The sequence below is a fragment of the Mustela lutreola genome, chromosome 1 (genome assembly GCF_030435805.1).
Source record: "Mustela lutreola isolate mMusLut2 chromosome 1, mMusLut2.pri, whole genome shotgun sequence".
In the NCBI taxonomy this organism is placed as follows: Eukaryota; Metazoa; Chordata; class Mammalia; order Carnivora; family Mustelidae; genus Mustela; species Mustela lutreola.
In genome coordinates, this window is record NC_081290.1 from 27979760 (window position 1) to 27993709 (window position 13950).

Genomic DNA, 13950 nt, shown 5'->3' on the forward strand with positions numbered 1-13950 from the left:
ATCAAGTATTTGCTATTTGCTACATTCCTTAAGGGTCTCACCACTGCCTGTATATTTCACCAAGAGTTAATATTGAACGGAATGATAAGCAGCACAGGAATCTTGCAAAATTAGTTTTAGGCATGGAAATTCAAAGAAATTCAAAGTAATCTGATACTTCCTGCATGCCCCCTTCTCTTTGATTACTAAGTCAATAACCACCAGCCTCAGAGGGCAAAATGTGCAGGTCTTTCTGCCCAAGGGTCCTGCCCCTGTACTACTTAAATGAACTTAGTAAGTTGCACTGCAAATGTCTCAAGAATTCTTTCTGGACCATTGCGCTCGAAGACCTCGCATTAACATTCACTGGGGCAAGAACTGTTTTATAATCACAAGTTCTGTAAAGTTTCATGATGTCAACTGGAAGTTAAATGGGCAGGAGGAAGAAATTTTGATTAAAATTATTGCTCCAACTATTTAATTCATTAAATCATTTAAGAAAGTTTCAAATAAGAAACAATCCATGAGAAAATGAATATTCCATGAACAAAGTCCCAATCTCGTCATCTTGTTTTATTTTCAGGTGTATTTGTTTTAGTTTTATCTTTCACATAAGAGATAGGTCTAGAGAATGCAGATTGGTGCAGTCACTTTAGAAAACAGTGTGGGTTCCTCAGCAGGTTAAAAATAGGGCTACCCTATGACCCAGCCATTGCACTACTGGGTATTTACCCCAAAGATACAGATGTTGTGAAAAGAAGGGGCACAGCTACCCCCATGTTCATAGCAGCAACGGCCACAATAGCCAAACTGTAGAAGGAGCTGAGCTGTCCTTCAACGGATGAATGGATGAAGAAGATGTGGTCCATATATACAATGGAATATTACTCAGCCATCACAAAGGATGAATGCGACCACGCGGATGGAACTGGAGGGGATTATGTTAAACGAAGTAAGTCAAGCAGAGAAAGACAATTAGTATATGGTTTTGCTCATATGTGGAACATAAGCAATACCGTGGAGGAAGGGAGGGAAATCCGAAGGGGGAGAAATCAGAGAGAGAGAGACGAACCATGAGAGATTCTGGACTCCGGGAAACAAACTGAGGGTTTCAGTGGGGAGAGGAGTGGGGGGTTCTCTTTGTGTGTCTCTTCATTCCTTACTATCCTTTCTATAGGTGATTTCAATATTTACTACCATTTCATGCTTTTTGAAATGTTTTCAATTAATTTCATAGAGATGGGTTTAAGATACCTCTGTGTTATGCAAAGCAAGGGGTTTATTTTCCTAAGCAGATTATGTAATTCTGCTTAAAGAGACTGACACACCCAGACTGAAATTAAGATAATAAGCATGCATTGTAAAAAAAAAAAGAGAGAGAGAGAGAGAGAGAGAGAGAGAGACTGAAACAATAACATTTTAGCATAAAACTAAATTGTGACCTAAGTGACTACATTGGTTAGTTTGGAGGAAGTGTGTAATGGAGTGGTTTTATCAAAAACACACATTCTAGCAGTTTAAAGGCTATGTGTTATAACTAAGTTACAAAAAAGTAGGCTAAAATAGTATATTGGTAACATACTGGTTGAAAAATTGAAAGAAGTCAACAAATTACAAATGGCAGTCGTTTACTTAATGTTATACAGTCAAACAGGTAACCAGATTTTCTGGAAATTATACTGGCAATACAAATTTGAAGTAATGGTAATACACTTTATTCTAGTAATCTCATTCCTAAGAAAATAATAAGTGATCACAGTTGTGCATAATGATTTAAAAATAAGAACATTCCTTTTGAAAAATTTATACCAGAAGAAAAATGTCCAATGAAATTGAAATCTATCCATAAATTATGTAATAATAGAATATCATAGAATGTGATGCAGTCTTTGAAAGGACACTTTTGGGTACATATTTAGTAATAAAAAATAAAAAAATATTATAATATTAATAAAACCAGAATAATTTTATATAAAAACTACATATGAGAGTATGAACCAAAATGTTAATATTGATCATGATAAGAATATGAGTAAGGTAAACCCATTTTAGTTTTATTTTCTTCCTTTCTGTAATAGCCATGTTTTATGAAACATATTTTCTTTTATAATCAGAAATTAAATATTACTTTTAAAATTCTAGAACCCAAAAGCCAACTTTCCAAAAGAAAAGAGTACTCAGTACTCCGCTAATCTTCTCTGTCAGGTACCGTGGGGGATCTCCCATTTTGAGGACCTTGGAGCCCACTGGGTGCGGAGGTCATCCAACTGGAACGGCAAACATTAACTGGGTTGTTCAGCGACTAATTACTCAGCAGGACATATAGTGCAAGTACTGGAGAAAGAAAGATGTATTTTGGGAGCTGATAGAAATGAAAGCAATTTTGCTAAATGGAGAGAATATTTCAGATTGTTCACGAATTTCAGTCATAAGCCAAAGTTTTGAGACTATGTAAAATTGTCAAATGTTGCACTAAAAATTCTTAGGGAAAATTTTTTTTGGTCATTAGAATAACACTGAGATGCTAACTGGCATAACTTAATGTTTTTTGCACAGCTGAACTAAGAACTATCCTTTCAGGCAAGCTCAGACTCATTTTATCTCTTGGTCAGGTATGTTTCACACATGCAATTCTTTCACAAAATGAATAAATAATTCACTCTATATTTTAATAGTTTTTAATAGTTTTAATAATTTTTAATAAGATCGCACTGTATTTAAAAATTTAATCATATATTGCAAAAAATCTAAACAATTCCTTCTTTTTTTTTGAAAAAGATTTTATTCACTTTATTTGTCAGAGATAGAGAAAGCACAAACAGGCAGAGCAGCAGGAGAAGCAGGATCCCTTCCAAGCAGGGAGCCCCATGTGGGACTCAGTCGCAGGACCCTAGGATCATGACCTGAGTTGAAGGTAGACACTGAACTGACTGAGCCACCCAGGCATCCCTAAACCCAAACAATTCTTTCAGGATTATAACCCTGGGTGAATTGATAGTGTAACTTTAATAAAATCCATTAGGCACTATAACCCTTGGCTAACTTCACTTTCAGATTTGTCAAGAGGTGAAGCTCTGAGCAACCCCCTTTTATCTCTAACTCATACATATTAATAAGCTCCGGGTCAAGCTAAGGATAATGGTGATTTGGTTGCTGTTATTTTCATCCGTATATAAATCCGCAAATCCAATAATGACCCATGAAAATCCTCCTTTGCCAATGCCACAGAACTGTTTCTTTCCTTGGGAATGATTAGGTAGGAAAACTAGCCATTTGCACATAATTACAGAAAAGAAAAAGACCAGCAGATTTATTATTTAAAATAATAGGAACCGGATTTTGACAATGTCAAGATTTATACTCTATCCCTGTTTATTTTGGATATGCCATTGACTTCCATTTCTAGAAGACAAAGATATATTGCTTAAGCAACCAAAGGTAAGAACCCAGTAGTAATTACTGTTGTATTTTCACATAATGCTTCTACCTCTGTTTTGATTTATTAAAATATCAGCATTTGCTTTGTTTTCTGTCTTACGTACTTTCTATTTACAGCTGGTGATTGCTTGTATTTTTCACCGACAAGTGAATATTCTACTAAAATACACTTTTAGTTAAACATAATAATAAATAAAGACCTGGTAATAGGAGTCTACTAATCTGGATATCACAACACAGTAAATACCACATCCCTTTTGCAAATTTCAAGTTCATTTTTAGAACTCAGAAACAATAACTTTGGCAGATTTGTCTTTCTGCAAAGGAAGTAGCATATACTGGGTTTTCTTTCTCTTTCCAATGTTTGGAGATTGAACACCATTAAATTCATAAAATCTTAATAAAAAATTAACTCCTGAAAATATGAGCTCATTGAGAACTTCTTAAGTTTTAGGTACTTTATAAACTTATTATAGCACTCTGCACACTCCCTTTTAGAGATAAATAAGTGGTTTAAAGAGATTAAGTGGGTTTCTGAAGGCAAAGTATTACTGTTGTGTGATGGAGCCCAAATTGAAATCACCTTACCTTCTTTTCTTAATTCTCCATGATAGACATGTATATTTTAATTAGACTTTTTGTTACTGTCATGTCTTATTTTATTTTTTAAAATATTTTATTTATTTATTTGACAGACAGAGATCACAAATAGGCAGAGAGGCAGGCAGAGAGGGGGAAGCAGGCTCCCCACTGAGCAGAGAGTCCAATGTGGGGCTCCATCCCAGGACCCTGAGATCATGACCTGAGCCGAAGGCAGATGCTTAACCCACTGAGTGCCCCAGGCACCCCATCATGTTTTGTTTTTATAAATTTAAAAACTACTCTTTAGGGGCACCTGGGTGGCTCAGTGGGTTAAGCATCTGCCTTCTGTTAGCGTCATGATCCCAAAGTCCTAGGATTGAGCCCCTCATCAGTCTCCCTGCTCAGTTGGGAGTCTGCTTCTCCCTCTGCCCCTCACCCCGATCATTCTCTCTCGCTCTCGCTCTCTCTCAAATAAATAAATAAATATATATATAAAATCTTAAAAAAGTTATTCTTTATCATTTTTTGTTGTGCGAAGGTTACAGGATTATGAATTCTTGCCATTTCATTCTATATTCGAGAGTTAGACATTATTAAACTAAGTTTCTAAAATGTTCCTATCAATAAACACATGTCTTACAGTTGGCTTTTTACATTTCAATCTTTTTGTTTATATACCCCTTAATTTGTTCAATTACATTCATTCCTTCTCTTGGCATTCTTTCCATATACATCTTTCACTTATGTCTTTGTTGGATCAAGCAGGGAGACGAAAGAGGATAGGGTGAGGTGGGAGTATCAGAATAACTGGAAATAAAAGACCTGATAGTTATTGATTACACTTTATATACCACAGAGGATTACACCCTCTTTTCTCTACACTTGAAATGTTTATAAACTCTGATCATAGAATAATCTCAGTAAGGCAAAGAAGTGCACAGGCTGCATTCTCTGCCCACAGTCAAAGTTAGAAATAATAAGTGAAGTTTAAATTAAATGCCTTACCCCTTAGAAATAACAAAGAAAAGAAAAGGAAAAAAAAGCAGGAATAGGGTTGGCGGGGAAGAATAGTCAAATACGTCTTTAAGTGAAGATAACAAAATAGCGATTCCGATCTTTGTCTTTTTCAAGGAGGTAATTTTTAGGCTGTGAAGTCAGTATGTGTAATAAAGTCTGGATAAAATAGATTATTTTCTACAAAAATGAATGTCTAAATTTTATTTTAATTAATTAACTAGTTAATTAATTAAAAGATTTAATTTATTTATTTGACAGAAAGAAAGCACAATTAGGCAGAACGGCAGGCAGAGGCAGAAGGAGAAGCAGGCTCTCCAGTAAGCAGGGAGTTGGATGCAGGACTTGATCCCTGGATCCAGTGATCATGACCTGAGCTGAAGGCAGCTGCTTAACCAACTGAGCCACCCAGATGCCCCAAATTTCATTTTAGAAGTAAAAATCAAATTGATGAAAAATTACAGGCAAAATTGAAAGAAGGGTCCAAGAACTACTTCCAAAAATGCCACTTATAACTTAAATATTTTTTTACTTATTAATTATTCAACAAATATTTATTTAGTACCTATTGTGTGCCAGTCACTGTCTTATTGTGTCCCCATCAATAGGTCAAAGGAATAAATCCATATAATGCCAGAACCTTTCTCCTTGGGAAAGAGTACATGGGAACTGGGCGGCCATATTGTAAGTTTTGGCTGTGGCACTAACCAAACCTTCCACAGCTGGTAACTACATCTCTTAAAGGAGAAACATAGTGTACCTTCCCCTCAGCAGACAACTACCGCGTGAAGATTTCGAGCTATGCTATGAACTAGGCAAATATCGTCAAAAAAGGTACACGGCCTACATTCTCTGGCTACTCTTTATGTGGTACAAGTGTTTATAAATTATACTAATGGTTCTTAAATGTACAAATGTTCCAAAGTACCAATCTATTTAGCTTTAATTCATATGGATTTAATTGATGAGAAGGCAATTGATAAATTTCAACATCTATTTTTGATAAAATAGGAAATTAGTAATAAAAAAGCTTTAACATAAGAAATACAACTTATCTGAAATCATGGGCAAAAATAGAAGAAATTCTAGAGACTGAAATAAGACAAAGAGTGCTGATATATTATCTAACATTGTTCTATGATTTCTACTCAACCCAGTAAGACAGGAAAACAAAACAAAGTATACAGTTTGCAGAGATAAAATTAATATTACCCATGGATAATATAATTGTCTACTCAAAAACTTCAATAGATTAATTTAAAACTATTAAAACTAATAAAATGTTCAATAAGATAATAGGCTACAAAAATCAATGTATAAATTAATAGTTCTATAAGCTTGTAATGACTAGTCAATACAATAAAATTAGGTCTTATTTACAAATAAAAATTTAAATTTGTAGAGTGTATTTAATAGGAAATTTGCATTGCTTATTTAAAGGAAATTATGGAGTACAAAGTAGATTTTTAAAAGCTATTGATAAATCAGATGTCCCTTGATATATGATTTTTAAAGTTTTAATATATTAAGCATGTTGAGTCTCCCCAAAATTCATACATCTAATGAAATCTCTTTTTAAAACACATTGCATTCTAGGGAACATGATAAAATTATTCTAAAGGCAACTGGGAATAATAAATATACACATTGTACTGTCATAGAAATAGCTATTTAAATATAGTCATTAAAATGATGATGGAGTGTAGATGTTTATTACCACTACATGTAGTGTAGACATAGTATTCATGCAGTAAAAGAAGTAACAAAAGTAAAATAATTTTTTGCATTGTTTATTTTGTGCTAGACGTTATTTAAAATACTATAGACATAAAACCAGTGCTCATTGGTGCCCGCTCTCAAGTCTGGCGGGAAAGACACAGCTATAAATGCATCATAATAAAAGAATGGCTCAGTGCCCTGATGCTAAGTACTACGTTCTGTGTGAGAGACGAGGGGAGCCTCAGGCACCCAGGCATTCCAATTCCAGCCGTTAGAAACATTTGAGGGGTGCCTGGGTGGCCAAGTGGGTTAAAGCCTCTGACTTCGGCTCAGGTCATGATCCCAGGGTCCTGGGATCCAGCCCCACACTGGGCTCTCTGCTAAGCAGGGAGCCTGCTTCCTCCTCTCTCTCTGTCTGCTTCTCTGCCTACTTGTGATCTCTGTCTGTCAATAAGTAAATAAAATCTTAAAAAAAAAAAAAAAAGAAATATTTGATTTTTTCTTCTTTCTTTACCTTTATCACATGGTGTTTCCTTTGCCAAGATTGCTCATTTCCTCTATGCCTAGAAAACTCCTAATCATCCTCTAGGATCCAGTTCCATATGCCCTGCTTTGGAAAGCTCTTTGTGAATCTCCCAGCTGTACAGAGTTGACCTACACACATACAAAACTGTCCTTTTAGATTTTTATTACTTACAGGGTTCTCTTTGCTAACTTCTCGAGGGCCGGAAGCCTGTCTTAATCAACAATCTGTCCTTTCTTGTCTCTCTCTCGCCTTCACACCTCAGCAAGCTACATGGGGCTGCTGATTACACAGCTTGGGCTCCGCAAATGCTGAGAAGCAGAAATAGTAAATGCAGGTTAGAATGTTATCTGCAAATTGTTTGCAAGGAAAAATATCAGGACTCTTAATGTGTTCCTTTTGGGTATAAGGTATACATTTGTAAGAAAAGAAGGAAAAAGATTATCCTAAATTTCAAATACTCCTTGTGACTGACAAAATCTCCATGTGATTAGAGTCCAGGGGACCTCAAGTGCTGGACTCTAAGTATTTATTTGCCTTTTTATATGTTTATTCACCTTTATGATTTCCATAAAAAGTTTGTGTTTGTGTTGTCCTAGGGCACAGACAGAGAAAAAGGAAGTCACCCGTCCTTCAGAAGCGTGGAGAACCTCGGGAAAGTGGGACATACACAGGCAGCCATAGATACATATATACAAAGAAGTAAGTACTTAGGGCCAAAGAACTTATTTAAAATATAGTCAATACATGTATTGATACATATAATATATATATTAATGGTTGATGAAGTTACAATAGATTTTGTAGAAGATGGAACTCTAAGACTTTCCCCAAACACCTCTCATCAGTATGCATTTCCCGAGGAATTTTACTGTGAAACAGGTATTGGGGTGAGATATCCCAACATAAGAGGCAAGGAAACCTTCAGTTAATCAGAATTTATTAATTTTGGGGGATCAATTTTGAGAATTCTGAATAGTGTCTGATTCAAAGGAGAAAATGGAAAGATAACACATTAAAGCCTCCAAGCATTGCAGAAAGTCTTTGTTCTTATCCTTGGTTAGTACAACACACTGATTTTATGTCTCTCTCTATATATCTATTTATTTATTTATAGAGAGGGAGAGAGAGAGAAAGACAAGGGGCAGAGGGAGAGAGGAATCTCAAGCCAGATACAGGGCTTGATCTCATGACACTGAGATCATGACTGAGCAGAAATCAAGAGTTGGACGCCGACTCAGCCACCCAGGAGGCCTGAATGTATTAATTTTAAAGAAAACTTTCTTCAACGATCTAGGGTCTTGCAATGCCCCAACATCATAGTATATATGATTTTCGTGTTAAAATCAATTTTCAAAATGTATTTAAAAAACACTTCTAGGGGCGCCTGGGTGGCTCAGTGGGTTAAGCCTCTGCCTTCGGCTCAGGTCATGATCTCAGGGTCCTGAGATGGAGCTCCGCATCAAGCTCTCTGCTCAGCTCTCTGCCTCTCTGTCTACTTGTGATCTATGTCTGTCAAATAAATAAATAAAATCTTAAAAACAAACAAACAAACAAAAAATTTCTAGTCAGTGGGAATGTAGTGGTGAACAAAACAGAGTTCTTTTGTTCTTCCATGCTTACATTTTCTGGCATTTAAACCCCTCTGTTATATCACTATTTTCTTGTAAAATGTTTTGGCTAAAGAAAGAAGTATTGGAAGATGTTTTTGGTTATCTAATGGTTTTGTTCTTGGCTTGTGATCAATCGAGATTTTATGTTATGATGGCTACTTTGTGAATCGTCTGTGGATCGTGAAGGTAGCGATAATGAGTATGAGAGCCCTCTTTGGTGAAATTGTTTCTCCCTGGGAAAAGAATGTGTTTTTCAGAGTTGCTAACAAGTGACTTAGTGAGTCTGACAGGTCCCTGTGCGTGCTAAGGGCAGATACAGCAACAATGTTGTGTCAGCTCTGTTTTCATTTTCATAGGAACTATGCCTTGCTTTTAATCCTATAAAGATAATTATTAAATAGTTGTTCTGACCAATGTGGCCTCTCAAAGTAATAGTTCAAGGGAGGAGGCATTAAAGAAAGACCATTTGTATCATTTAACTCTTGTCTCCATGAGAAGGTTGATGGTTGCCTCTCTGAGCTTGGGGATGACGTAATAATATCATCAACTTCCATCTGTAGAACCCTTCAGTATTGCTTTATATATATTTTATTATTTTTATTGCTTTGTATATATTGATTTGTTGTTTTTGTTAGCTCCCCGGAGAGAATCATTACAATGGGTAGGGTGGGCACTCTCATCTCCCTCTTACAGGGCAGGGAACAGAAGCTTAGAAGGATTTCTGCCAAGGTCTCGCTGGCAGTTTGGTGAAGAGCTAGGGTGGAGCCCAGGTCTTTGCCAAGCAGGAGGTGGCTGTTTGCAGGCACGGGCTGCCTCCCGGCAGGGTAGCCCGCAAAGCCTGTTCTACATGGTTACACAACTCCAGGAACATCATTAAATTTGAAGCCACAACCTTAGCTCTGCAACTAAACAGTAAGATTCGGCAAGGATTGGAAAACATTCTTTTTTTTTTTTTCTTTCTTTCTTTCTTTCTTTTTAAAGATGTGTTTATTTATTTTAGAGACACAGAGGACACACAAGCAGGGGGAGAGGTCCAGAGAAAAGGCTCCAGCAGATTCCTTGCTGAGTGTAGAGCCCAATGCAGGGCTCAATCTTACAACCTTGAGACGATGACCTGAGCTGAAATCAGGAGTTGGCCGCTTAACCGACCGAACCACCCAGGAATCCCTGGAAAAGATTTTATTTATTTATTTATTTATTAAGATTTTATTTATTTGTCAGAGACAGAGGGAGAGAGAGCAAGCGAGCACAGGCAGACAGAGAGGCAGGCAGAGGCAGAGGGAGAAGCAGGCTCTCTGCCGAGCAAGGAGCCTGATGTGGGACTCGATCCCAGGACCCTGGGATCATGACCTGAGCCGAAGGCAGCTGCCCAACCAACTGAGCCACCCAGGCATCCCTTATTTTATTTATTTTTAAAAAGATTTTATTTATTTGAGAGAGTGTGAGAGAGATCAAAAATGGGGCGGGGAAGGACAGAAGGAGAAGCAGATTCCTGACTGAGTAGGGAGCCTGATGCAGGGCTCTGTCCCAGGATTCTGGGATTGTTACCTGAGTTGGAGGTGGAGGCTTAACTGACTGAACCACCTAGGCGCCCTGGAAAACATTATTTTATTCTATTTTTATTTTATTTTTTAAAAATATTTAATTTATTTATTTGACAGAGAGAGAGAGAGATTACAAGTAGGCAGAGAGGCAGGCAGAGAGAGAGATGGGGGGAAGCAGATTCCCCGCTGAGCAGAGAGCCTGATGTGGGGCTCGATCCCAGGACCCTGAGATCATGACCTGGGCCAAAAGCAGAGGCATCCAGGCGCACCCCCCCTCTTTTTTTTTTTAAATTTCTGTTCTTGCACAATATTCTATTTAAAAACATTATTTTTTCCCATTAAAAAATAAATTAGGGGTGCCTGGGGGGCTCAGTTGGTTAAGTGTCTGGGTTAGAGCCCCAGATTGGACTCCCTGCTCAGCAGGGAGTCTGCTTCTCCCTCTTCCTCTCTCCCTCCACCCCTCACTGTATGCTTTCTCTCTCAAATAAATAATAAATAAAATATTTTAAAAAATAAACCAGGAGAAAATACAGAACAACACAAAGAAGAAAGTAAAAACACTAATCATCTTTCCACTAAAAACTTAATATGTTTAACATTAAGGTGTTTATCTATGCACATATACATAATTTTTAATAAAATGAGATGATACTATAAATATTATTTAATGATCTGCTTTTTCTGCTTAACACTATATCATGAACATTTCTACAAGTTGTTTAGTGACGTTCTTTAGAGAAAAAATATCCAAGTTTATCCTTTTATTATAAAATTAATACATGTTTATATCTAAAGTTCAAACAATATAGAGAACAACAGACTAGTTCAGAGGTAACTGTTGTTTACAGTGTCGTCCATATAAGTTCTGGACTTTTCTATGAAGTCTGAATTTTACTAGTTGCATTAACAGATTAGACTCCTGATGGAGAAGAGAGCATCATTTATTTTTAAAGGTACATATTTCTTTTTTTTTTTTTAAGATTTTATTTATTTATTTGACAGAGATCACAAGTAGGCAGAGGCAGGCAGAGAGAGAGGAAGGGAAGCAGGCCCCCTGCTGAGCAGAGAGCCCGATGCGGGACTCAATCCCAGGACCCTGAGATCATGACCTGAGCCAAAGGCAGCGGCTTAACCCACTGAGCCACCCAGGCGCCCTAAAGGTACATATTTCACTTATTAGAGTCACTATAACAAATAACATACAAAGCCCAAACACATCATTTATAATAATCTTTTGGAACTTTCACACAGAATTCCACTCTAGAAAGCACCTATATCCAGGAATTCTATACAGAGATGGATCATCTTCGGCCATCTTCGAATAATTTAGCAGTGCAGGTGTTCTGACCTGCATAATACATAACCATCCTTGTTTAAAGTTGATACTTTAAAGTTTGCATACTGGGCCTGGGTGGCTGAGTGGGTTAAGCCTCTGCCTTTGTCTTGGGTCATGATCTCAGGATCCTGGGATCGAGCCCCACATCAGGCTCTCTGCTCAGTAGGGAGCCTGCTTCTCTCTCTCTCTCTTTCTCTCTGCCTGCCTCTCTGCCTGCTTGTGATCTCTATGTGTCAAATAAAAAAAATAAAATCTTTTAAAAAAAAGAAAAATAAAGTCTACGTATTATGTCAGCCTTGCAAAATGAATTTCTCAGTTCAGCTTTCAATTTTATCCAGAAGTAGTTTCCTGCTTAGGAACTACTCAATACAGTCTGTGATAGATCATAACATAGTAGTGATGGTAGTTCAGTGGGATTACAGGAGTGAGATTGCTGTGTAATCTTTGTAATTATACATAAGTAAATATGTATGTGATTTAAGGGACTTACAAATTAGTCAAGTATGCCAATGACATTAGTAGATGACAGAATTTTATCTTGATTTTAGCAAGGTAAAAAAAATGCAGTTAATAGAGATGCAGGGGTACCTATTCACTTAGGGGACAGTAATAATGCCTGATGTCTAGCAGGCATTTGATAAATACATGTTACATGTTAAATGGACCAAAGAACCCAACTGAAGAAAAATTGGCCAAGAATAGTAAAATCTAATTTATGAAGAAAGCTGAATGACCAATAGGCATATGAGAGTTTTGCAACTTTACTCATAAATGTGCATCAAAAGCACAGTGCAAACAAGTTTGCACTCATCATATTGGGGAAAAACCTTAAAATTTGGCAACATGAAGGGTTGGCCAGGATGTTGGGGACATGACGTGTTTGTATAATGTATAAAATGAAGCTCAACTTTGGGCAGCACTTTGGCCAGCCCCACTAACCTGACACTAGAATAAACAATTCCACTTCTGTGTATAGACTTAAGAACGACTCTCGCACAGGTGTCTAAGGAGGCATGCAAAGGATTTTACTACAGCACTGTTCACAATAGCAAAAAAAACCTGGAAATAACCTCACTCATTAATAGAAAGAGGAAACACACATAGAAAAAGGGAGCAAAATATGATATACAGAGTCTGCAATATTTACAAACAGTATTGTAAAATGTGTATATTAGCATAAATAATTTTAAACATAATTTTGAGTGAAGAAAGCAAGCTGTGAAATTATACACAGATGAGGACACAGCTCCATATGCTTTAACATGTCCCAAAGTATAACGTGATTATGGAGGCTCAGGAAGCTGGTTGAAAGGAGGGAAGCTGGTCTGCTAAAATACACCCCAAGTTTACAGTGGCGGCTGCTTCCGGGAGGTAGGGAGGGGGGACCGCAAGAACGGGACTGGGAGGGGAGAGCTTCTTATGGGGCTTTAACTTAAGGTATAAAGCTTTCTTGTTTTTCATAAGCCATAAAAGGTGTGGACATAAATTTGACAAAAGACGAAAGGTCACAATTAATTCCTGGTGGTGGAACCATGGATGATAAAATTTTTATTCTGTTTCACATTGTAAAATCAAGGTCCCTATGTGTACCTGGTAAGTCATCAATTTACAGGACACAAAATTTAAAAAGTACAAACTACTCCCTTTTGCATTCCTATTGCCCAGTCCTACCCATGGTTCCCTTTCTTAGAAGCAAGTAATCCCTGGTATGACATTCTTGTTACATCTCTCCCTCTCTTCACACACACACACACACACACGCATACACATGCACACACACATGTGCGCGCACACACACACAGACGCACACACATGCGTGCACACACACAGACGCACACACACACACATAATACATATATCCTTTTCTCCTGCCCCTGGTAGTGTATTATATCTTGGAGGACTTTCAATACCTGTTCATACAGAAGTGCCTTCTTATTTTAATGACTGACTGCAGTCTATTTCACCCTACAGGACATCTTTTTGGAAGGAATAAAAGGATAGGACGGGAGGGAGAAGAGGGGAGAGAAGGAGGTTGGGACCCTGCTGCAGAAGAAAGGGTAATAATTCAGTAGACAATGGTGAAAATCTGGAAGGTTCTAGAATAGGAACATAGTAGTTTATGCTCCTTTCAAGGATTAATTTGGGAGTACTCCGGAGGCTGGATTGGAGGGAGGGTGAGGCTGGGGATGAAAAAACCGGCTA

The 13950-nt window shown here is 37.3% G+C and overlaps 1 protein-coding gene across 1 annotated transcript in view; it reads left to right on the forward strand.

Annotated features, from left to right (window-relative positions):
* The window catches only part of CNGA1 (cyclic nucleotide gated channel subunit alpha 1), a 47945-nt gene that overhangs the window by 8831 nt on the left and 25164 nt on the right, over positions 1–13950 (forward strand). The window contains exon 2 of the mRNA XM_059161982.1: positions 7855–7957. The gene's annotated coding sequence lies outside the window, so the exon portion shown is untranslated. The remainder of the gene's footprint in view (positions 1–7854; positions 7958–13950) is intronic.